Raw genomic sequence first — 25193 nt, forward strand, 5'->3', positions numbered from 1 at the left:
AGGCCGTAATCATATGTTTGTCGAGAAGTGTATTCATGGACAGCCCAAAATTGTACAGAAATTTGAAGATGGCGATAACCCATAATTTGAGTTCGTCACTGTGAACTTCGTATTGGGTAGGTTTTGAATAATGGCAGTTACCCAAATTCAAGTTCATCGCTTCGTACTTATTTTTTGGAAAGATCACTTTGCATTAAATAGTAGGTAATGTTTTATGATTAATGATCCGCTTAACTCTTCGAACCATTTGTTTGTAATGATTTTCTTCATTTACTTTAGAAACCTTCTAGCATCACAATATTAAAATTTTTCGTTAGCTGGCTGCAGAGTCTGAAAATGTTTTTTTTCATTTGCCAAAATTAGGCAATCCTGACGAAAAAACAAAGCTTCTTTCCATACCACTAGCACTTTGCGAAATCCAAAATGAGACAACGGGCTAGGACAAAGCAAGCATGTAGCAGAGCGTTTTAATTATTCTCTCCGCACGCTCGTTTTCGCTTTGAGATGATGTGAACGAACGCTTTGAGAATGATATTGGTAACTTCGATATTGAACTTACTGCTGGGGAAACGAAAATACACTAGCAAGGATATTTATTTGTCGATGCTCGATTCTGTTGATTTGCGAGCTAATGATGGTTTTGTAAGGCGGAAGCCTGATCGGTGTGCATAATTCTCATTTTAACTATGTTCTAGTTGCATTATTAGATCACATTGCAATAATTTCATTTAATGAATGAGAATCGCAAATTACTGAGCATGCATCAAAACGAAATTGAAATGTCGGATTGTCATAGGAAAACTAAAGTCGCTGCTGCTGCTACTCGTTTTCGTAGAATCGAGAGAAGAGGGGACATCGCCTTTATTGTTTTATTTTTTCATGCATTTAGCGACAAAAGAGGCAAGGAAAGGAAGAAGATGAATTCTCTGAATTTTATCGTTCATTGAATAGGTATTAGGCTCTGGCTGGATTACCTGGAAAATTACTACTAGCGTAATGATGATGATGATGATGATTTGATCTGCCATCCATTGTAGCAAGGAAAGAACCAGTAGCAGTGGACAATCTCTCTAGAATAAATTGCTCATGCTTCACATACTCGTCATATTCAGTTTGTCACTTTCATGAGAGCCAAAAAGGAAATGGGTGAACCCATAAACAGATACACTTATGCGTATTCCACTGGCTTTAAAAAGATTCACTTTTCAATGACAAAATCCTATTTCAAGTTGTGAAGCAATCCATTATATAGAGAGATGCCCCAATGGGTGGGGATATAAAACCGTCCATTTTCCACGCATTGTTATGATAAGGAGCTGGCATGCCCACTCTCCCCATCCGTACGTGGTACGTACGAAATACTAATTGGTGCCAATCCCTATAATATTCTGTACTGTTCTTGTAAAAACTACTCAGATTGGATTGTCAAATAACTAGGTGCAGTTTGGTCGATTTGATTTTCTTAGGAATCCAGGAAAGTGAACAAACTTGAGCATTTCACCAATAAGTTGGTTAATTCTACCTACTAGTACTACGCTAATAATAATTATCTAGGTATAACCAGTTTTCCCAGTAAGAAGAATCTCCAAAGTACAATTCGAAATTTGATTCGGTATGCTAAATGTAGTCAGTATGGCAAATGCAACAACCGGCTTCGAAACCGATTGAGTCGGAATCGGTTGTTGTATTTGAACTGGAATCAACACTGTATTAGTATAGAATTCCGAACCGGTTCCGGAATAGGTTTAACTGGGAAGCATTTGGGGTTCCCATTGAGATGCCCTAAAAATTGTTTCAAAACCGCTCAACACGAGTCCAACGATGGACGTTTGTTGAACGGTTATTTGGACGTTGTCCAAATTGGTCCAACGAACGTCCTTCATTGGACGATTTTGAAACCAATCGTTCTTAGAGGGTTGCCACTCACCCAGTTAAACCCATTCCGGAAATCTGAATGTAGTAAGTATTAATTCCAGCTCAAATGCAACAACCGATTCTGACTCAATCGGTTGCTGCATTTGAGCTGGATTCCATGCTGACTCCATTCAGGATTCCGAATGGTTTGACGGAGCAGTACTCAACTTTTGGATTGTCCATGTAGTATCTAAATTTTGGGCTCACACAACCCAAAATTTAAGTTCAAAGTGTGTTACTCAAAGTAAGGAGATGAACTTTAGTCCATTTTGAGTTGGTTTCTACCCAAAATTAAGTAACGGCTGGTAAGCGTGTACCAGAAACATCTTGTGCAGCGTACGAATTGATAAGTTCCAAACTGCCTATGATCGCAAATCAGTTCCATAAAGATACTAAATACCATAGAAAAGGGACAAATATATCATATATGTACCACTGATTTTATGGGGAAGAAGAACGTATATCTGATTCGGAGACAGATGATGTTATGGTCGATCTACTTCCCCCACTTTCCCCCAAATGTCTCACAGCCCCCCCCCGAGTCAAGGTTTACCAGGATGGATCCGCTGGTCCTTGGGTGGTATACTTTCGGCCCAAAAATAAACCGTTAAACAGCATAACTGTTGGACGGGAGCTGACAAAACGTTACTCGGCCGTAACCGAGATTAAAAAGGTTCAGTCAGATAAACTGCGCGTAGTCGTTACTGACTTGAAACAGGCCAATGATATCGTTAGCAATAGCCTCTTTACGCTGGAGTATCGCGTCTACATCCCTTCTCATGATGTGGAGATCGACGGTGTGGTAAGTGATGCGGATCTAACTGTCGATGATCTGATGAATGATGGGGTTGGCCGCTTTAAGGACCCTAACCTTCAATCAGTTAAGATTTTGGAGTGCAAGCAATTGCACTCAAAGTTAATCGAAGATGGGAATTACTATCCATCAGACTCGTTTCGCGTAACCTTCGCCGGATCTGCACTTCCGAGCTACGTTGAAGTGGGAGGAGCTCGTCTACCTGTACGCATGTTTGTACCGCGGGTTATGAATTGTTCCAATTGCAAGCAGCTAGGTCACACGGCCACACCGATGCTCTTACGCAGAAATGCTTAAAAGAGCTGTTCCACTTATCTCCGAAAACCCATTCGCTCTCTTGCCAACTGACGATAACGCTTCTAACGATCCTTGCGAGGGGCGTTCTTTGGTTCTGCTTGGAAACTCTAGGAAAAGACCTAATCAGAACTCGCCTGAACTTCCTCGTAAGGGTCCTAGGTTGTCCCAAACAAGCGTACAAAATAAAAATAATTCATCAACTGGAAGTGCTGGTACAAATCCGAAGATAATACCTCCTGGTTTTGGGAAATTGAGATACAACCAGGAGTTCCCAGCACTCCCCGGGGCACCAAAAATCCCAAGTGCTCCAATTTTACAGTTAGAAACTCAACCTAAAACGGGATTCCTTAAATTTTCTGACATTGTGGACTGGATATTCACAGCTTTCAACATTACTGATCCTCTGAAAAGCTTGCTGGTTGCTATTCTACCAACAGTAAGAACATTTTTAAAACAGTTGACTGAACAATGTCCCCTCCTTACAGCGATCGTATCCTTCGATGGCTAACTTAATAGACGGAATCACGGATCTGATCACTGTTTTACAGTGGAACTGCAGAAGTATTATCCCCAAAATTGATTCATTAAAACACTTGCTAAATTACAATCATTGTGATGCATTTTCCCTATGTGAAACATGGCTAACTTCTAATATAAACCTCAACTTCCACGATTTTAACATTATCCGCTTGGATCGAGAAGACTCATATTGAGGGGTACTTTTAGGGATCAAAAAGTGCTACTCCTTCAATCGAATCAACCTCCCTTCGACGCCAGGCATTGAAGTTGTCGCTTGTCAAACAACAATCAAAGGCAAAGATCTTTGCATTGCTTCTATTTACATTCCTCTTAGGGCCATGATGGAATATCTACGATTCTCCAACGTGATTGAAAACCTTCCCTCGCCCCGCCTACTTCTTGGAACAGTGGCGTAGCCAGAAATTTGGTTTGGAGGGGGTTTTGATGAAAATCGCAAATTTTTTGAAAAAATGCTAAAATTTAATATGAGTTTGATAAATTATTGAAAACTCAAAAACATAAGTAGTCTAACAGATGTCATTCCAGTCTACAAATAAGAAGGATCAACATGGAACAGTTTTCAAACCTCTATAGATTATTTTCTTGTATAATATGTCAATGAAGTCAAAAATTGCGATCTTTTAAAGTGGGATAAATGATCTAAAAAATTTTCAACGTTCAAGATCACCTAATATAATAATCCTTGGCTTTGAAGGTTTGACAACTTCGGGAAGATATCAACATAAAACAGCGCCTGCTTTGATATAGAAATTTTAGTGATTAATTCTCATAGAGGTAATTATGGTGAATTAATTTTTCAAAAATATTAAGAGACATGGTGCCTTCAGCAAAGTTTTTGTTAATGTCATTTCAAACAATTTTGTTGAAAATATGAAGGCTACATGAATTCAACATATAGGGATTTAAATGGACTGGGCCTGCTATATTTCTCCTTAGTGAAGAAAAATTTAGGTGAAAACTATTTTTTTCTGTGCTACGGATAAAATTGTTTAAAACAATCATTGCGAGTTGAGAACACAAAACCTATAACTAAATTATGGATGGATGGAACTGAAACTTGCGTTTCGACTTCATCTCATCAGAATCCGACACTAACTTGGTGGGCGGACTAAGCTAGCGCCGAATTGATGCTAGCTTCTGAAAATGGAATCACTCTTTGTGTTTTTGAGTCCTTTTAATATCTGGGAATTATTTGTTTTAAATCCAGTTCCCTTATTTTTTTTGTAAGCTTCAAAGGCACCTTGAACGCAATGTGAATTTATTATTTAATTACCGCAGAAGAGATTTATCAAATACAGTAATTTCAGAATAGCTTGTTGTAAAGGTTTTCTACTACTATATTTCGATACTCTGAATATGTGGGCTATTTATGTCTTTGACAAAGTTGTTTGAAATAGCACTTTCGAAAACTTTGCTGGAGACATTAAGTCTCGACCCAAATATGCTTGAAGAGTAATTCTTCTCTATAATTACTTCTAGGAGGATTAACCGTCAAAATTATTCTATCAGTAGATGAACAGTTTTACGTTTTGAAATTCTTCAATGTTACTCAAAATCGAAATTTGGCAGTTTCGAATGAATGTGATCGTGACCGTTAAAAATTTATCGAGCATTAATTTTACTTTTCTTCATTAGTCAACCTCACAACTTGCAGCACTAGTACGTAGCACACAAAATTTTAGTACGCCATTCAATGCATCCTGCTAAGAGGCTATACATATAGTTGATAATACAACAAAAATCCAATGCTCATAAAACCGATCCTGACCTGCTAGAGACAAAATTATATCAGCTTTCAACTAGTATCTGAAATGTTATTCTTGTTGTTAACCATATTGGATTGTTGTCTAAACGCTACACAATCTAAAAAAACATTTTCAGCAAATGTTGAAATGTATGCAAGTTTTCGGCAAACAAGCTTATGTTTTATATGCAATCAACCTATTCAAATTTAGATTCCCATTCGAAAAATTGTCTCTAATCCATATTTTGAAGCATCTTTCCAAAAATGTGCTCATAATAATTCAGACAGTTATTTTATTTTACATAGAAGTAATTTGACAACTATGGGATTTTGGCTAAGAGATAAGTTACAAGATCCCCTTGCCACAATTTTCCAAAAGTTCTCATGACGCTTTAAACACAGTTCTCAATGTAGTGATCAGAGAATATTTTTCCAAAAATATTTTGTGGAATATTAAATTAAATTCGTCAGTATCAATTATTTTTTTTCAATCCAATTAATTTTGGTTTGGGGGGTTTTAACCCCCAAACCCCCCCCCCCTGGCTACGTCACTGTCTTGGAAACTTTAACTCTCACGGTACGGGGTGGGGCTGTCTGTACAACGATAATCGATCTTCGATAATTGAAGACCTTTGTGACAACTTCAATATGACAATTCTGAACACAGGGGAAATGACACGGATTCCTAGACCACCTGCGCAAGCAAGTGCACTGGACATATCTTTATGCTCGACATCACTACGGTTAGATTGCAAGTGGAAGGTAATATCTGATCCCCACGGTAGTGACCACCTACCATTTGTAATTGCAATCACCACTGGTTCAAGACCATCGGCACCAATCAATGTTCCCTATGACCTCACACGAAACATTGATTGGAAGTACTACGCTGCTGAGATATCCAAAACTATCGATTCAACACAGGTACTTCCCCCGGAGGAAGAATATAAGTTTTTGTCCAACTCGATTCTCGATACCGCGATTCAAATTCAGACGAAACGAGTACCCGACGTGAACACCCGAAAACGTTCTCCCAACCCGTGGTGGGATAAAGAGTGCTCAGATGTGTACGCGATGAAAGCTGCCGCGTATAAAACCTTCCGGAACGACGAATTAGTTACTAGTTATCGAGTGTACGCGATATTAGAAAAGCGAATGAAAAATTTAATGAAAGCTAAGAAACGCAGTTACTGGCGCCGGTTTGTCGACGGGTTAACAAGAGAAACATCGATGAGCACTCTTTGGGGCACGGCCCGACGCATGCGAAACCGAAACAGTACTAACGAGAGCGTGGAATATTCAAACCGTTGGATATTCGATTTCGCCAAGAAGGTTTGTCCGTATTCCGCCACGGCACAGAAAATCTACCGCGCCGCGTCGCCTTACAATACCGTGAACGAAACACCGTTTACGATGGTGGAGTTCTCACTTGCTCTCTTATCATGTAACAATAAAGCCCCGGGGCCAGATAGAATCAAATTCAACTTGTTGAAGAATCTGCCAGACTCTGCCAAAAGACGCTTGTTGAATTTATTTAATAGGTTTCTTGAGGGTAACATTGCATGACTGCAGACAGGTGAGGGTCATCGCCATCCAAAAACCAGGAAAACCAGCCTCCGACCACAACTCGTATTGTCCGATTGCAATGCTATCCTGTATCCGGAAGTTATTCGAAAAAATGATCTTGTTTCGCCTCGTTAATTGGGTCGAAACAAATGGCTTACTGTCAGATACACAATTTGGCTTCCGCAAAGGCAAAGCGACGAACGATTGCCTTGCGTTGCTCTCAACAGAAATTCAAATGGCATATGCTAACAAAGAGCAGATGGCATCAGTATTCTTGGATATTAAGGGGGCTTTCGATTCAGTTTCTATCAACATTCTTTACGAGAAGTTGCACCAGCATGGTCTTTCGCCAATTTTAAATAACTTTTTGCTAAACCTGTTGTCTGAAAAACAAATGCATTTCTCGCATGGCGATTTGTCGACATCGCGATTTAGCTACATGGGCCTTCCCCAGGGCTCATGTCTAAGCCCTCTCCTCTACAATTTTTACGTGAATGACATTGACGATTGTCTTGTCAATTCCTGCACGCTAAGGCAGCTTGCAGATGACGGTGTGGTCTCTATTACAGGTCCTAAAGCCGTCGACTTGCAAGGACCACTGCAAGATACCTTGGACAATTTGTCTGCTTGGGCTCTCCAACTGGGTATCGAGTTTTCCACGGAGAAAACTGAGCTAGTCGTATTTTCTAGAAAGCGTGAACCAGCGCAACTACAGCTTCAATTAATGGATCAAACTATTGCTCAGGCTTCAACATTCAAATATCTCGGGGTATGGTTCGACTCTAAAGGTACCTGGGGATGTCACATTAGGTATCTGAAACAGAAGTGCCAACAAAGTATCAACTTTTTCCGTACAATAACTGGAACATGGTGGGGTGCCCATCCAGGAGACCTAATCAGGCTGTACCAAACAACGATATTATCAGTGTTGGAGTACGGATGTTTCTGCTTTCGCTCCGCTGCGAACATACACTTCATCAAACTGGAGCGAATCCAGTATTGTTGCTTGCGTATTGCCTTGGGTTGCATATACTCGACCCATACGATGAGTCTCGAAGTGCTGGCGGGCGTTCTTCCGCTGAAAAATGGATTCTGGGACCTATCATATCGATTGCTCATTCGATGCGATATTCTGAACCCATTGGTGATTGCAAATTGCGAAAGGCTTGTCGAGCTTAATTCTCAGACCCGATTCATGTCCTTGTACTTCGATTACATGACACAGAACATCAATTCATCTACGTATAACGTCAACCGTGCTTATCTCCCAGGGCTCATGTCTAAGTCCCCTACTCTACAATTTCTACGTGAATGACATTGACGATTGTCTTGCCAATTCATGCACGCTAAGGCAACTTGCAGACGACGGCGTGGTCTCTGTTACAGGGCCCAAAGCTGCCGACTGGCAAGGACCATTACAAAATACCTTGGACAATTTGTCTGCTTGGGCTCTTCAGCTGGGTATTGAGTTCTCCACGGAGAAAACTGAGTTGGTTGTTTTTTCCAGGAAGCGTGAGCCGGCGCTACTCCAGCTTTTATTAATGGGTGCAACGATCAACCAGGTTTTCACGTTTAAATATCTCGGGGTCTGGTTCGACTCTAAAGATACCTGGGGATGTCACATTAGGTATCTGAAACAGAAATGCCAACAAAGGATCAATTTTCTCCGAACAATAACTGGAACATGGTGGGGTGCTCATCCAGGAGACCTGATCAGGTTATACCAAACAACGATATTGTCGGTGATGGAGTACGAGTGTTTCTGTTTCCGCTCCGCTGCGAACATACACTTCATCAAACTGGAGAGAATCCAGTATCGTTGCTTGCGCATTGCCTTGGATTGCATGCACTCGTCCCATACGATGAGTCTCGAAGTGCTGGCGGGCGTTCTTCCGCTAAAAAATCGATTTTGGGAACTCTCATATCGACTGCTCATTCGATGCGACATTCTGAACCCGTTGGTGATTGAAAACTTCGAGAGGCCCGTCGAGCTTAATTCTCAAACCCGATTTATGTCCTTGTACTTCGACTACATGGCACAGAGCATTAATCCTTCTTCATATACTCCCAACCGTGTTCGTTTCCTAGATACTTCTGATTCTACTGTATTCTTCGACACATCCATGAAGGAAGAGATTCATGGAATCCCGGACCATATACGCCCGCAAGTGATCCCCAATATATTTTATAATAAATTCCGATAAGTCGACTGTGACAAAATGTTCTACACTGACGGATCAAATCTCGATGGGTCTACTGACTTCGGTATCTTCAACAATACTATCACCGCTTCATTCAAGCTCTATGATCCCGCTTCAGTTTACGTCGCAGAGTTAGCTGCAATTCAGTACACCCTTGGGATCATCGACACTCTGCCCACAGGTCACTACTTCATCATTTCGGACAGCCTCAGCTCCATCGAGGCACTTCGTTCGATGAAGCCCAAAAAGCAATTCCCATATTTCCTGGGGAAAATACGGGAGTGCTTGTGTACGTTATCTGAAAAATCTTATCAGATTACCTTTGTTTGGGTCCCCTCTCATTGTTCTATCCCGGGCAATGAAAAGGCCGACTCATTAGCAAAGGCGGGCGCATTAAATGGTGACATATACGAAATACCAATCTGCTTCAACGAATTTTTTAGTATTTGTCGTCAGAGGACACTCAACAGTTGGCAAACCTCGTGGAGCAATGGTGAACTTGGACGATGGCTACATTCCATTATCCCAAAGGTATCAACGAAGTCTTGGTTCAGGGGGATGGATGTGGGTCGGGATTTTATTCGTGTAATGTCCCGACTTATGTCCAACCACTACACCTTGGATGCGCATTTGCGGCGTATTGGGCTTGCGGAGAGTAGTCTGTGCGCTTGCGACGAGGGTTATCACGACATCGAGCACGTTGTCTGGGTATGCGCCGGGTACTTGGACGCCAGGTCTCAGTTAAAGGATTCCCTTCGGGCCCGAGGTAGACCACCCAATGTCCCAGTCCGAGATATTCTGGCAAATCGTGATTTCCCCTATATGTCCCTTATTTATACTTTCATAAAAACGATAAATATCCCAATTTCGCCCCTCTTTTTTTATTTCTCGTTTTTAGAAGTTTTCTCCTGCCTTGTGGGACCGATCAACTCCAGACTGCCACTATGTAACGGCCGTCGCACTTACCACTACGGAAACTGAAGCGAGAGCGACTCGAGGTCCGATGACTTTTGAAGGATTCCCCGTGGGTCCGAAGAATACCATCCGCCAATCCGACCTACTAGACTGAGGCGTTAATTTGTTTCGCTGATCTCTCGTTTGCCCGAAAGTTGCAAGTTTTGCTCTTCTCTCCCGGTCACCATCTACGCCTTCTCTCCCCTGTCCTTGATACAACTGCTTCTACACAGATTTTGGAAATAAGCCCCCCTCTGAATATTGACCAAGCATAAATCTCCGGTAAAAAAGTTTAAATTTGTATTCCGTATTCCTAGTTTTAAGATAGTTGTAATTTTACCTCTTTGTTAAAATTATTGTCCCCCATCTTGTAAATAGAATTGTATCCCTAGTTTTAAAACACCTGTGAAATTTTTCATAAATATTTTTTCCCCCTTTTGTGTACCAAACTATATTGTTAGTTTTAAGATAACTGTAAATATTTCCTAAAAAACTATTACTATTGAATTCCTAGCTTTAAAATTTTTCATAAAAAAATCTTTTGCCCCTCTCTTGTATATAGAATCTTATTTCTAGTCTTAAGATAGCTGTAAAATTTTTCGCTTTTAAAAAAAATATTTCAACATTGTAACCTCCTAGTTTTAAAATATCCAAAATGTAAAAACAAAAGAATTTGGCACCGCCAAGCTAACGCATTTGAACCTATCAAATAAACGAAATGAATAAAAAACCGTGCTCATCTCTTAGATACTTCTGATCCAACTGTATTTTTCGATACATCCATGAAGGAAGAGATTTGTGGAATTCCGGACCATATTCGCCCACAAGTGGTCCCAAATATTTTCTATAACAAATGCCATCAAATCGTCTGCGCCAAAATGTTCTACACTGACGGATCAATTCTCGACGAGTCCACAGGCTTCGGTATCTTCAACGAAAATCTTGCTGCCTCATTCAAACTCAATGATCGTGCTTCAATTTACGTTGCAGAATTAGCTGCCATTCAGTTTACTCTCGGGATCATTGACACCCTGCCCGCAGACCATTACTTCATCGTTTCGGACAGTCTCAGCTCCATTGAGGCCATCCATGCGGCGAAGCCTGGAAAGCACTCACCGTATTTCCTGGGGAAATACTCGAATATCTGAGTGCTTTATCTGAAAAATCTTACCAGATTACCTTGGTTTGGGTCCCGTCGCATTGTTCTATTGCGGGCAATGAGAAGGCGGACTCTTTAGCCAAGGTGGGCGCATTAGAAAGCGACACTTACGAAAGACCGATTTGCTTCAATGACTTTTTCATTATCTCTCATCAGAGGACACTCAATAGTTGGCAAACCTCATGGAGCAATGGGCAGCTGGGACGGTGGCTACACTCCATTATCCCGAAGGTATCAACGAATGCTTGGTTTAAGGGGTTGGATGTGAACCGGGAATTTATTTATACGATGTCAAGGATCATGTCCAACCATTACTCGTTTGACGCGCATCTCCGTCGTATAGGGCTTGCTGAAAGTAATCATTGTGTTTGTGAGAAAGGCTATCACGACATCGAGCATGTTGTTTGGCTGTGCGCAGAGTACTGTGTTGCCAGGTTCCAATTAATAGATTCCCTTTGGGCCCGAGGTAGATCACCCTATGTGCCAGTCCGGGACGTCCTGGCAAGCCGTGACCACCCCTATATTTTTCTTATCTATATCTTTTTGAAAACTATTGATGTCCAAGTTTAATACATTTTCCCCTCTCTCATTCACAGTAGAATCTCACCAACCTATCCCTGTATCTACAATATGGCATTGCTTCACGAGTCTTCGGTGCATACCCTTCATGGTAACCATCTATCCAGAACATCATGACATACCTCACATACAGATGATATAGAGAATATCATGACAGCATCTTAGTCGACCTTTACCGGTTGTAGACGTAGTTGAACGGCGCTACGCTACAAGTATTTATTTGATTAATTTAATTCAAGCCGCGCGCGATTTTCGAAAAAAATAGTCAGCATTATGTCGTGCAGTGTTCGATCGTGTTCAATTAGTGATGATCGTTTCTTATGGAAGTGCGAGTTTTGCAACAAATCGTATCACGCGGCCTGTGTAGGAGTGCAACGGCACCAAGAGCATCACATCACGTCTTTTATGATTCTTCTATGCTCGGATTGTCAGCATAATCTTAAAACGGGGATTGACACACGTAAAGTGCTTTTCCAACAGGAGCAGCTGTTTAATTTAATCAAGACGCAAACGGATTCCAATCTTCGAATGGCTGCTGACATCAAAAAGTTGAACGCATTTGGTGAACTGTTCGACAACATTGATCACAAGCTGAAAGAAGCGGTGACTAATGTAAATAATATCACCTGCGCGAAAGTTGATTATGCGGTGTCAACATTATCGCGCACTATGGAAAACAACGCGGTCAATAAGGCCGATGAGCTCGTTGTTTTAAAAAAATCATATAACGTCATTATTCAACATATCTATGGAATCCACAAGGAAGCGCATTGAGGAGTACGTGGTGGAGCTCACAACTGACTTGACTCGTGAGCTAAAAAAATATGCTGCGAAGTTCAAAATTTAAGCGTAATAACCATTGACATGGCGTCTCAAAGCAACGAACATACCGGTAACCAGTCGTTTTCTGCTCGTGATGCTCTTGACGAAATAAAATCACAAGCCAGCGCTGTTGGCGACGATATTTTAGACGAAGTAAGGGCAATTGCCGCGACAATTAGTACCCTGGAAACCAGTGTTAATAATGCTCGTTTGACACCTGCGGTGTCTCCCCCCAGTCTGATGAACGAATTGACCGTCGTTTCAAATAAAACTGCTATCTCAGGTTCGCAGCATAATCAAGTGGCAAAAGATGGATGGCGCACACTTGGTTCGAAAAGAGTGTGGCGCTCCGACTGGTCAGAATATGACTCACGTAAACAGCGTCGTATTAAACAACAAAAAGAGAAAGATAAAGCAGCAAAGAGTAAAAAATCGAGAAGAAAACAGGGTACAAGATACAGCAATATCAACAGTAATAACAATAACAACTACAACAACAAAGATAGCAAGTGCAATAAGAACAGGAACCGCAATAAGTACAACAATAACAATAATCACAACTACAACCAAAATAGAAGCAACAACAATAGCAACAAAAACAACAGCTACAAGTCCAATAATACCCCCAACCACTTCAATAGAAACAGGCACAACATAAACAATAACGACCACAACGGAAACAGAAACAACAACATTAACAGCAGTAACAACAACAGCAACAACAACAACAACAATAATCACAGAATAAGCAACTACAACAGAAACAGCAACTACAACAGCAACAACAACTACAACAGAAATAACAACAACCACAACGAAAACAGAAACAGCAGTTACAGCAACAACAACAACAGAAACAGCATTTGCAATAGAAACAACAATGGTCTTAACAACAATCACCATAACAATCAACATCATTGTTCATCTTGCTCCTGTGAACGTTCGTGTTTTCGCCAATTTTAACGCACTTCTCAGAGGCGGACCAGGACAAGCATGACGCAGCTGGTAACAGTACAATAGTTTTAAACAATATTTTTACGAATAACGAATCACAACCACCTTCTTCGAAAGCCACTGAAATTTTGGTTTACTGTCAAAATTTAAATAGAATGAGGAGCGCCGTAAAGATGAACGAAATCCATAAGAATATATTAGGCTTCTCATTTTCGATAATTCTAGGTACCGAAACAAGTTGGAATGAGGATGTAAAAAGTGAAGAGGTTTTTGGTAGTGACTATAATGTTTTTAGAGATGATCGTGATTTACGACTAACCCAAAGAATGTCAGGCGGAGGAGTTCTCATCGCAGTTTCATCTATATTTAATTCCGATCTTATTGTCTCACCAAAATTCAAAGAATTTGAACATGTATGGGTTAAAGCACATATCGCTGATGAAAACCACATTTTTGTCTCAGTGTACTTTCCACCGGATCTAGCTTGCAAATCAACATATGAGATTTTCTTTCAAGCAGCTGAAGAAATAATCTCTAATTTTCCTCCAGAATTTAAAGTTCATATTTATGGTGATTTTAATCAGCGCAACTTAGATTTTATTCCTGACTCTGAAAATGAGAGCATTCTACTTCCTGTCGTTGGTGAAAACGAAACATTACAATATATGTTTGAGAAAATTGCATTGCTAGGACTCAATCAAATAAACCATATAAAAAATCAACACAATCGTTATTTAGATCTGCTATTAACAAACATTAATGAAGATTTCTGTGTTGATGATTCTCATTCTCCCTTATGGAAAAATGAAACGTTTCACGCAGCAATAGAATTCTTTATTTTTGTGCACAAGAATCATAATTCCATTGATTGTGACTTCGAGGACGTCTTCGATTATAGAAAAGCAAATTATGAAAATATTAAATATAAATTAAGCAGTGCTAATTGGCAGTCCCTTTTAAAGAATCAAGAGAACATTGAATGTGCAGTGGAGATCTTTTATAATATTTTATGGCAGGAGGAAGTTCCACTCACGAAAAAACGACGAAATCATGCATCCAAAAATCCAGTTTGGTTCAACAAGGAAATTATTAATTTGAAAAATCGGAAGCAAAAAGCTCACAAAATTTACAGAAAACACAATAATCAGGATAATTTGGAAAAATACCTCAACATTCGTGACCAACTAACTTTGGCTATTTCTTCGGCACTAACTGTGTATAATGCAAAAACTGAAAATGAGATCAAGTCATGCCCAAAAAACTTTTTTAATTACATCAAAACTAAGTTGAATTCATGCAACTTCCCATCAAAAATGTCTTTAGGTGGGAAAGAGGGTGAAACTTCAAAAGATATTTGTAATCTCTTCGCAACATTTTTTCGAGAAACTTATTCTAACTATTCAGACAATGATCGTGACTTTGAATATTTTTCTTATTTTCCTGATTATTCAAGGGATGTTGGTGTCAGTCACATTAATGTTCAAGATATCTTGTCTGGTCTCAATGATCTAGATGCCACTAAAGGCTCAGGACCTGATGGAATTCCACCTGCTTTCATAAAGAATTTAGCAACTGAGCTTACCTCACCTTTATTCTGGCTGTTCAATAAGTCACTTTTAGTATTTTCCCAAAAGATTGGAAAAAATCTTTTTTAATACCTATTTATAAATCGGGTAAAAAATCTGATATTCGCAATTATCGTGGAATTGCCATTCTGTCTTGCTTTCCCAAACTTTTCGAATCCATCATAAATAAAACCATTTTCAACCAAGTCAAACATAAAATAACAAATTCACAACATAGGTTTTTTAAAGGCCGTTCAACTAGTACAAACCTTTTAGAATTTGTTGATTACTCGTTAAATGCCATGGATAAATGAAATCATATAGAAGCTCTTTACACTGACTTCAGCAAAGCTTTCGATAAGCTGGACATTCCCATGTTAATATTCAAACTTGAAAAATTGGGAATCGAGATGAGAGTCCTCAATTGGATTAAGTCGTATTTAACAGATCGTCAGCAAATAGTAAAATTCTATGAGATGAAATCTGATATAATTAAAGTTACTTCGGGGGTTCCTCAAGGTTCACAGAACCTCTTCTTTTTATTTTATATGTCAACGGCATCTCTCTTATTTTAAAAAAAACATTAAAATTCTCATATATGCGGATGATATGAAGCTATTTTTAGAAATTAGAAATAATAATGACTATAATGTTTTTCACAATGCAACACAAATCTTTTATACATGGTGTTGTAAATGTTTACTGGAATTAAATGTTAAAAAATATAATCTCATGACTTTTAGCAGAAAACAAATCACGGCTGCCATGTCAATTACATTAGGTAATCAAACCGTTCAGAAATGCGATAAAATAAGAGATTTAGGAGTTATCTTAGATAAAAAATTAAAATTTGTGGAACATTACAACACAATTGTTCATAGAGCTAGTAATATGCTTAATTTTTTAAAATGCTTCGGATATCACTTTCAAGATCCTTACACAATTAAAGTCTTTACGTAGCATATGTTCGGTCTATTTTAGAATATTGTAGTATTGTTTGGTCACCATTCTTAAAAAAACACGAAGTGAGAATTGAGTCAATCCAAAAACAGTTTCTATTATATGCACTACGCAAGTTAAGATGGACAGTATTCCCTCTTCCATCTTATGAAGCACGTTGTATGTTGATAGATATTCAAACATTGAAAGAACGTCGGGACTATGCTATGATCTCGTTTCTAAACGATATCGTCATGCAACGTATTGACTCATCTTACATATTGTCAAAATTAAATTTATATGCTCCTACTCGTCAATTACGCAATAGAAATTTGTTCGCGATAGGTCATCACCGTACAGACTATGCTAAATTCGGACCACTAAACCAGATGATGGCTGTGTATAACGAGCATTTGTGAAAGTATTGACCTTACCATGCCCCGAACAGGTTTAAAACAGTTTTTAACTCTTTACGGCATCATAGTACATAGAAATAGTTTACAGGATAGTATATAAGCAATTAATATTTGTATAATGTAGTCTACACTTGATTGACGAAATAAATAAATAAATAAATAAGCATCAGAGTGCCAATAATTATCCGAAATATCGACCCTCCCCTCGCCCCTGCGATTACAGGCTGGAAACTACAACACTACAACAAAGTGTGCATATCCGCCACAATGATCAATCAGCAAACGACGATGTCAATTACACAATATGTATCCCACTTACTACCTTTTTCCTTTACTTACATGAGAGGGGAGCAAGCCGCTCCTAAATACGGCTTTCCCTTCCCCCACTAACATGTAACATGTAATTAAAAAAATGAATTATCGGCCTCGTTAAGCTAAAGCATTTGGGCCTAAATGAACGTATTTAAGATATAAACGTGGATTGATGAATTTAGTCCAATAATATTAATATAATATATCTGTATTATCTGTACTAAATCAACCAAAAACATAGGCGATCGGGTTTATCCCACCATTTTTGAAAACAGAAAAAATGAGTGTTTTCGTAAAACGCTTGCATCTCAAAATTTTCCAAGATACGAATAAAATACTATACATAGAAAGTTGCCCAAAAGTCTAACCTTTAATTTGGTATACAAAACGATTTGGACCGATGTAAAATGAGCATTTTACAGCAAAAACCATTGTTTACTAGGTCGGATTTGCCCCACCTTACCCTAAATAGAGAGTATATGTAAATCCGTATTTTATAACAATGATGTATTTTTTCCAAAAAGGTTATTAATATTGGTGTGAATGAAGTTTTCCATGGCCTTGAAAAATTGTAGGGAATCGATTAACCTTTTTTCCCACCAAATATAAAAATTTGTTTGGCAGTAAAATTTTGTATGAAATACACAATATTTCGATGCAAACAGAGGAGTGTAGTGCTTAGTTTCATAGTATGGGATTTAAAGCACTCTCCACATTTAATCCCATTGTTGTTATCGGAAAGAAGTCAATCTTTAACTGGACAAGCAGAGCGAACCCTCACGCACAACAGCGCAGTCACTAGTTCCGCAATGTTGATCACCGCTAATGCGTAATCGAAGAATTCCGTTGCTGCAGATTTACATTGTTTTTGTTTACAGTCAGTGAGTTCTGGTGCAACTCAATCCAACTCGAAACATGTGAAATATTTGTATCGTCATGTACATAAATTGTTATAATGATTTTTTAGATACATCTAGTTTGTTCGTTTAGCAGAAATATGGAAATTCAAATGGGAGTCGTATTGTTCGTGAAAGTGGAGTGGAACAAATTGAAACCTTGGTACTGGTTATATTCCATTGTGGAACTTGATCTTCTATTTCAATAAACTTCGCTGCCGATTATTAGCGTGTAGAGTGATTTCAAACCAGCGATAGATCAGGGCAAATGTGTAGGTATGTATTGGTAGTTATGTTCTAATATATAGTACCTTCTGTACATAGAAAGTTAGTAAGCATACTGAATCAATCTAAATTAACCCATCGTGTCTCTTAAAATCTCAACATACCTATTTTTACCGGTGGCCGGTGTTAAGTCAAATCGAACTAAATAGCAAAATATTAAAAAGTGGCATCTCCTATGATACATTTCCCTTTAGCCAAATTTGGAATATTGGACAATAAGCAATAACGGCATTAATTCATTCTGAATGATAACGTGAAGAATGCCGCGATTCAAACTTTTTACTTTTACTTTACTTTTGTTTCTCGACATCAATAAAATGTCACTTGGTCCTGTCTGACACCGACCAAGTATTTTCTGCACTGCACTCACTCTGCTCAGCAATGCAACAATTCACAGCCTTGACATCAGTAGGCCACACAACTTTCTACCGCATACTAAACAGCTCATGTCCGAAGTTTCTTCCAGCTTCCCTCTTTTCTGTGCCAGTCAAGATGCGGATCGTCTTTCGTCAACATTTGCATTAGCGGTAATTGTATAAGATCAATCGTTAAAATATGCCAAAATATTCCCGCAGTTAGCGCGCTCCGGTAAAATGACGCGAGCAGTTCAAGTGAGGTGTGTATACTTTCCGTTGCCGAGCCGAAGCGGGACGGTTGTAAACATCAGTCGTTAAAACCATTTCCCTGAGCAAGTAGGTACCTATCAATTACTTCAGTATCCACACATGTGGAGTGGACACAACTGGGAGGGGCGAGGGTGTGCGTTCCTACGCACTGAAGTGTGGTAGTCGCTGGCGGCGAAGAAGCCTCAATAGGCATTCATGGTCATTAACTCATCGCTTGACCGCAGCGTAGAGGTGATTGAAATAATATTAGCTCGTTGGTGGGTATCTTTTCTATGTGCCTTTCTTCGCCTTTCTTTGGTCCGCAAATTGGGCGTTCTTTCAGCGCGCTGTTTGTATAGCCTCAATGGACGATGGCACAGACGAATCATTAAACCAAACAGCACATCTCTTGATTTGGTGGGCTCCGGCGAGTCTAAGCATCGCGGACTAATTATTTGCGCGGATATTTTATGAGCGGGACCACGTGCGCGAGATGAATTATAATTGATCTTGATGAAGGTATTTTACAATTCGTAGACGTCCGTGTAACGGCTGGATTACTCGAGGAAGGTAAAATTAAGCGTAGACAAAACGGTTATGCATCCGCCGATGCGTTTCGCGTTTTGCCAAAGATTTCGTTTACCGGAAATTTAGTTATATCACTTTCGCTTGCAGAAATTCGCCAATTTTAGCGAGGGAAAAGGTATATCATCGATCCAGTTTATTGTGTACAGCCTGTGGCATAGCATCAAAGAAAAGTAAAGGTTGTAGTCGTGAAAATTCCACACACAAATCTGTTCACAAAATTGTCCTTTATCATTTATTTTTAATAAACGCTATCATAGGCAGTTATAGCATTTTTTTTAATTGATCCAACTACCGGTTCCGGAGAAACGGTTTTAAGAGTGCGACCACAAAGAAATTTACCCGTATAAACGGTTACCACTATGATATTAAAATGATGCAAAACTTTTTTAAAATGGGTACAGAATTACTTGGGTTTGCCAGTTTAGATCACTACGACGATTCTTGAGTTGATAGAAGCAGAAACTAATGTATGTTCAGAGGGGAGTAAAGGAAAATTTAAAAGTCGATTTTTTGTTTTTGAGTGTGTGTGTGCGTGTGTTAACCATCCTATCTCCCACTGTCCGGCAGCGGTTTACAAAAAAAGTTATTTCCATGTATTTATATACATACCTGCAAATAACTTGATTCCTGGATTTAGGAAAGTGCTAGCTCAATAAATTTTCCGATCACCCATTTCGTATACAGGGCAAACCGTGTTCCGAGATAATCGTTCCATTAATCAACCCCGCCTTAATGTAATGTTTGTATCAAATGGATTATAACATTACAATAAGACTTTCGATTCCTTCCATGAGGTAAGAAATCGACACGTATTTAGTGTATTTAATTGAATATAATTGATATATAAATTAGAATATGTTTATAGAAAAATATACCAGTTTTTATATGTTACCAACAATACACAGAGAACTACATCTAGTCTTTGGCAGCATATCCCTTCATCCGCCCTCGTCTGCTGCGATGTAAACAGCACGCATTGGACGTACTCGGTTCACGCCACTCCTCTCAGAAGTACACTCCCTAGAATGGATAAAAACCACAGCCTCCCTACTGGTGGAGAATTTTGATTTTTCGAAAAATGGGCCGATTTTAGGTAAAATTTCAAATTCATGCTTGTTGAAGTACTCCTGAGCTGTCTTAAATTTTTTTCAGCATTTTTTTGTTTTTCTGGAGAACTAAATGGAGAAGTTTGGTTAGTTAGTTTGTACAAATTGTGGATTATAAGAGCGACAGAGCCTTTTAAACTTAGTAAAAAATGTAGTTTTTGGTGTTTTTCATTAGTTTTTCTTCGAAACTTTTAAAAGTATAGGAAACACTTCAAATAGTTGAGCCAAATATAGGGGCGTATTTTTGCTGAAGAAAGTGTATAGCTACGGTTAGTGGGGTATGAGTTATTTAAGTTTTTGCTAGATAACCTTTTGATATTTTATGCTATTCATAAAAAATAACACTGTTCCACAAATCAAAACAATTTCAGTGTGCTTAGTCCGCATTTTGATTTTCGTAAAATATGAGAAAAATGATGAAAAATGGCGTTTTCTTGTTGTCTCTACTACATCAGAATCGGTTTTTATGAGCATTTGACGATTTTTTTAATTATTTAGTATATTAATAAGCACCTAGTAGGGTTGAAAATCATGAAAATTAAACAAATATGTCGAGTTAGTGGCAAGTTACAGCATATATTTGTATGCCGAATTGATTAGAGTATTCAGAGTTTGTATATAAAGTCTCATTCCCATGTTAGATACCTTAGAGTGAAGAAAAATGCAGTAGGGGTGGGTGAATGTTGAAAAACTGATCTTTACGTTTTAGATCACATAATTTCGAAATAGTCAATTTTGAAGGCTTTGTATTTTGGAAAAAGTTTTACAACAGAATACAGCGCATCTTCTAGTGCAATAATTTTGGTGAATAAGCCTCCAAGAAGTAATTATGGAGAATTAACTTTTCTAAAAAAAAATAGAGACATCATTAGTAAAGTTATCATTATTTTTATAATTGATGGTACAAAAAATAATCAAATTCTCATTAAACCTGATGCTGACGCACTAAAGACAAAAAGAAAACGCCGTTTTATATCATTTTCCTTTTATTTTCCAAAAAAAATATGTGGTCTAAGCACATTTGAATTGTTTTATTTTTTGGAACAATTTTATTTTTGATGAATTGCTAAAAATGTCGAAGGTTATATAACAAAAACTTATATAACTCATACCCCTTTTACCGTGGCAATAAACTTTCTTCAACAAAATTACGCCCCTATAGTTGGCTCAACTATTTGAAGTGTTCTCTTTACTTTTAAAAATTTGTAGATACCCAGTTTTGAAGAAAAATTAATGAAAAACACCAAAAATTACACTTTTTACTAAGTTTTAATGGCTCTGCCGCTCTTGTACTTCAAAATTTGTATAAACTAACTAACCAAACTTCACCATTTGGATCCAGAAAAATAAAAAAATGCTGAAAAAATCTAAGACCGTTCAGAAGCACTTCAACAAGCGTGAATTGGAAATTTTTCAAACAAAAAAACAAAATTCGCCACCAGTAGGGAGCGTTTTAGTAAATTCACTCCGAAGAAGAAAGTGGTCCTGATACCCTAACCTTTCATTTAAGAAGTGAGCCCGATGACTTTTTTAACATGATGTCATTTTGGTACACCTTAATACAGAGTCAGCTCATCACTCACTGAATAAAGTACCATGAATTCCGGAACAACCACGTTTTGCCTTTCTCAATAGAAAGGTATTGCAATTGCTCTGAAAACCGACTTTTTAACGGAGGCCCGGAGGGCCGAGTGACATATACCATTCGATTCAGTTCGTCGAGTTCGGCAAATGTCTGTGTGTGTGTGTATGTATGTGTGTGTGTATGTATGTGTGTGTATGTGCGTCTGTGTGTGTGTACGCGAACACAATCTCACTCACTTTTCTCAGAGATGGATGATCCGATTTTTACAAACTTAGTCCCAAATGAAAGGTGCAACGTTCCCATAGGCTGCTATTGAATTTCTAATGGATCCGACTTCCGGTTCCGGAATTACAGGGTGATGAGTACGATCACGCAGAAAACGTCGATTTTAAGAAATTCTGCAATGAATGTATAATGGTGAAAAATTTTCCAAAATGTGACCACAACTGCTTCGATTTGTAGTACTAGGTCATTAACAGCCATTCAAAGTCTCTTTGGTCACATTGGCCACCATCATCGGTTCCGGAAGCCCCGGCGGAAGTATCCAAATTCAGACTAACAGTCACATCGGTTTCTCGGAGGTGGCTAGACCGAATCAACCAAACTTAGTCTCAAATGAAAGATGTTGCGTCCCCGTAAATGGCTATTAAATTTTATCCCCAACCGACTTCCGGTTCCGGAGTTACGGGTTGTGGCGTGCGATCACATAGCAAATTGTGATTCAAACCGATACCCCGATGGAAGCAAAAAAGGTAAAAATTTCGCTAAAATGTCTCTCAAATAACTTAACTTTGCAGTTCTAGGTCACCGACGGCCAAACAAACTTTCGTTGACTACATTGACCACCATAGACGGTTCCGGAAGTGCCCGGGAAAAGCGGCCATCTTTCATAACTAGCAAACTCATATCAGTTTCTCGGAAATGGTTGGGCCGATTTTCACAAACTTAGTCCCAAATGATAGCTATATTATCCCCACAGATGTCTGTAAAATTTCGCACGGATCGCTTGTATGGTTCCGGAAATATAGACTGAACGGTCCGGTCACACATGAAATTCCCATATAAGCCGGAACTCAAAATTTTTTTTCAAAGGGGGGACCCCATGAAATTTCAGAAATCGAATTCGTATTTTTGATGCCAAATATCTTTAAAATGCATGAAACGTCGAGATTTAATGTTATCTCGAAAATTTTTTTTTATAAAAATCGACTTTTTGTGACTTTGCCGATTTCGCACCTTTTTTCAGTTCAATATTACCGTGGCTGTTTTTTTCTTTTTCAAAATTTTAGAACTCGAATAATGATTTATTTTCCTGTATATAGTTGTCATGTGATGTATGATAATAAAATGTAATATATGCATTTAAAAGTTTTTAATGAGTATAAACAACGCACACATTCTCGTGATTCATGATTGAGAAAGGCACAATTGCACCGCTAGGTGGATTAAAATAGGTTTTTACGTTAAGAAAACAGGACCATGAATAAAACGCGTAACGCTTTTATTAGTGGAAATATTTGTTTTTGTTTTGTGAACTTAAGTCATGTTTTCCGCCATGTCATTACCAAATCGACTTTCTGTACAATTTTAAGAACATTGACTTGATGTTATTCATAGATTTAGGAACATTAGTTCACAAAATGAAAACTGAATTCTGAAGTCTGAATTCTTCCTCGTGAAATATTTCACGAAATTCGGAATTTTATTCATGAATCTATACAATTCACGTGAACTAATTCATGATTCTTAATATACTATGCTTTATGATTCCTAGTATAATAGTACTGATTTACCATTCATGGTCGTAATATAGTTTACGACATCATGCAATATTATTCATGTATTCGTGAACTGGCTCAGGATTCCTAGTATACTAGTCACGATTTATCATTTGGGTTTGGGAAATATTTCACGAAATCATGCAATATTATTCATGTATTCGTGAACTGAAAGTCCCGACTTACCATTCTTGCTCACGAAACAGTTCTCGAAATCATAAAATGTTCTCCATGTATTCGTGAACTGGTTTATGATTCCTAGTATAATAGTTACGACATACCATTCGTGGTCGAGAAATAGTTCACGAAATCATCAAACATTATCATGTACTCATAAACCGGTTCATGATTCCTAGTACAATAGTCACAAATACCATTCGTGCATGTAAAATATTTCACAAAATCATGAAATATTATTCATGGGCTTGTGAACTAGCTCATGATTCCTAATACTTGACCTAGGACCTATCTTGCATGCTTGTGAAGATATTCCTAATCATTTTCAATTTCTTGCAACATGGTCATGAAATTTTCACGGGAACTATTTCACAAAATCGAAGTATTATTCGTGGAATCATTTTTGTTCCATGCACTAATCCATGAAATGTTATATACGTCCAGCTGTTAGCGACCAGCAAGAGGCACGAGCAGTAGATATAAGATGATTATTAGGACCTAGAACATCGTTATTCGTTTGACAAGGTTCAGTGTGATGTCTCGGTAGAAAACGAAAACTGCGCTGAACACCAAAAATACATTACACTCCAAATACAAAACCGATACTAACCAAAAAATAACAGATCGCGATAAAGCGAAGAGAAATTACGAATATCATAATAAAACTACTGATGCCATGAACATCAATCACATCACTCCACATGTCAAATTCGAAAGTAAGCTCTAGAAAAAAATATCATGATACCGTGAAAATAAATTATGCAATTCATGACAAAGATTTTAAAATCAAGAACATAAATCACTCTACTCGTGACTAAAATATCAAGATAACGTGAATAAAAATTACGAATATCGTGACTAAGATCCTAAGGTCATGAATATAAAACACATTACTCCTGATTAAAATATAAAAAATCGTGAGTAAGATCCTGAATTCATGAACATAAATCACTCTACTTGTGACTAAAATATCACGATAACGTGATTAGAAATTATAAAAATCGTGACAAAGATCCTGAAATCATGAATATATCACACATAAGCCGTTACTAGTATCCTGAAATCATGAGCATGAATCACTCTACTCATAACTAAAATATCACGAAAGGAAATTACGAATATCAACTAGCATATAAATAGATTAAGTGGTTTCGAGGTCGCTGATTACGATGCTGATAACAGAATTTGAAAATTCAAAATGGCGGCAACACAATGGCAGCCATTTTTTACGAAATTTGCGAGTTTTGTTACAATGAGCATAACACTCGATTTACGGGAGTTTTTGGGGTAACTGATTACGATTCTGATGTCAAAATTCGAAAATTCAAAATGGCGCCTAACAAAATGGCAACCATTTTTTGCGAAATTTGCAAATTTTGTTACAGTTAGTATAAAAC

The sequence above is a fragment of the Topomyia yanbarensis genome, chromosome 3, assembly GCF_030247195.1.
Source record: "Topomyia yanbarensis strain Yona2022 chromosome 3, ASM3024719v1, whole genome shotgun sequence".
NCBI classification, from domain to species: domain Eukaryota; kingdom Metazoa; phylum Arthropoda; class Insecta; order Diptera; family Culicidae; genus Topomyia; species Topomyia yanbarensis.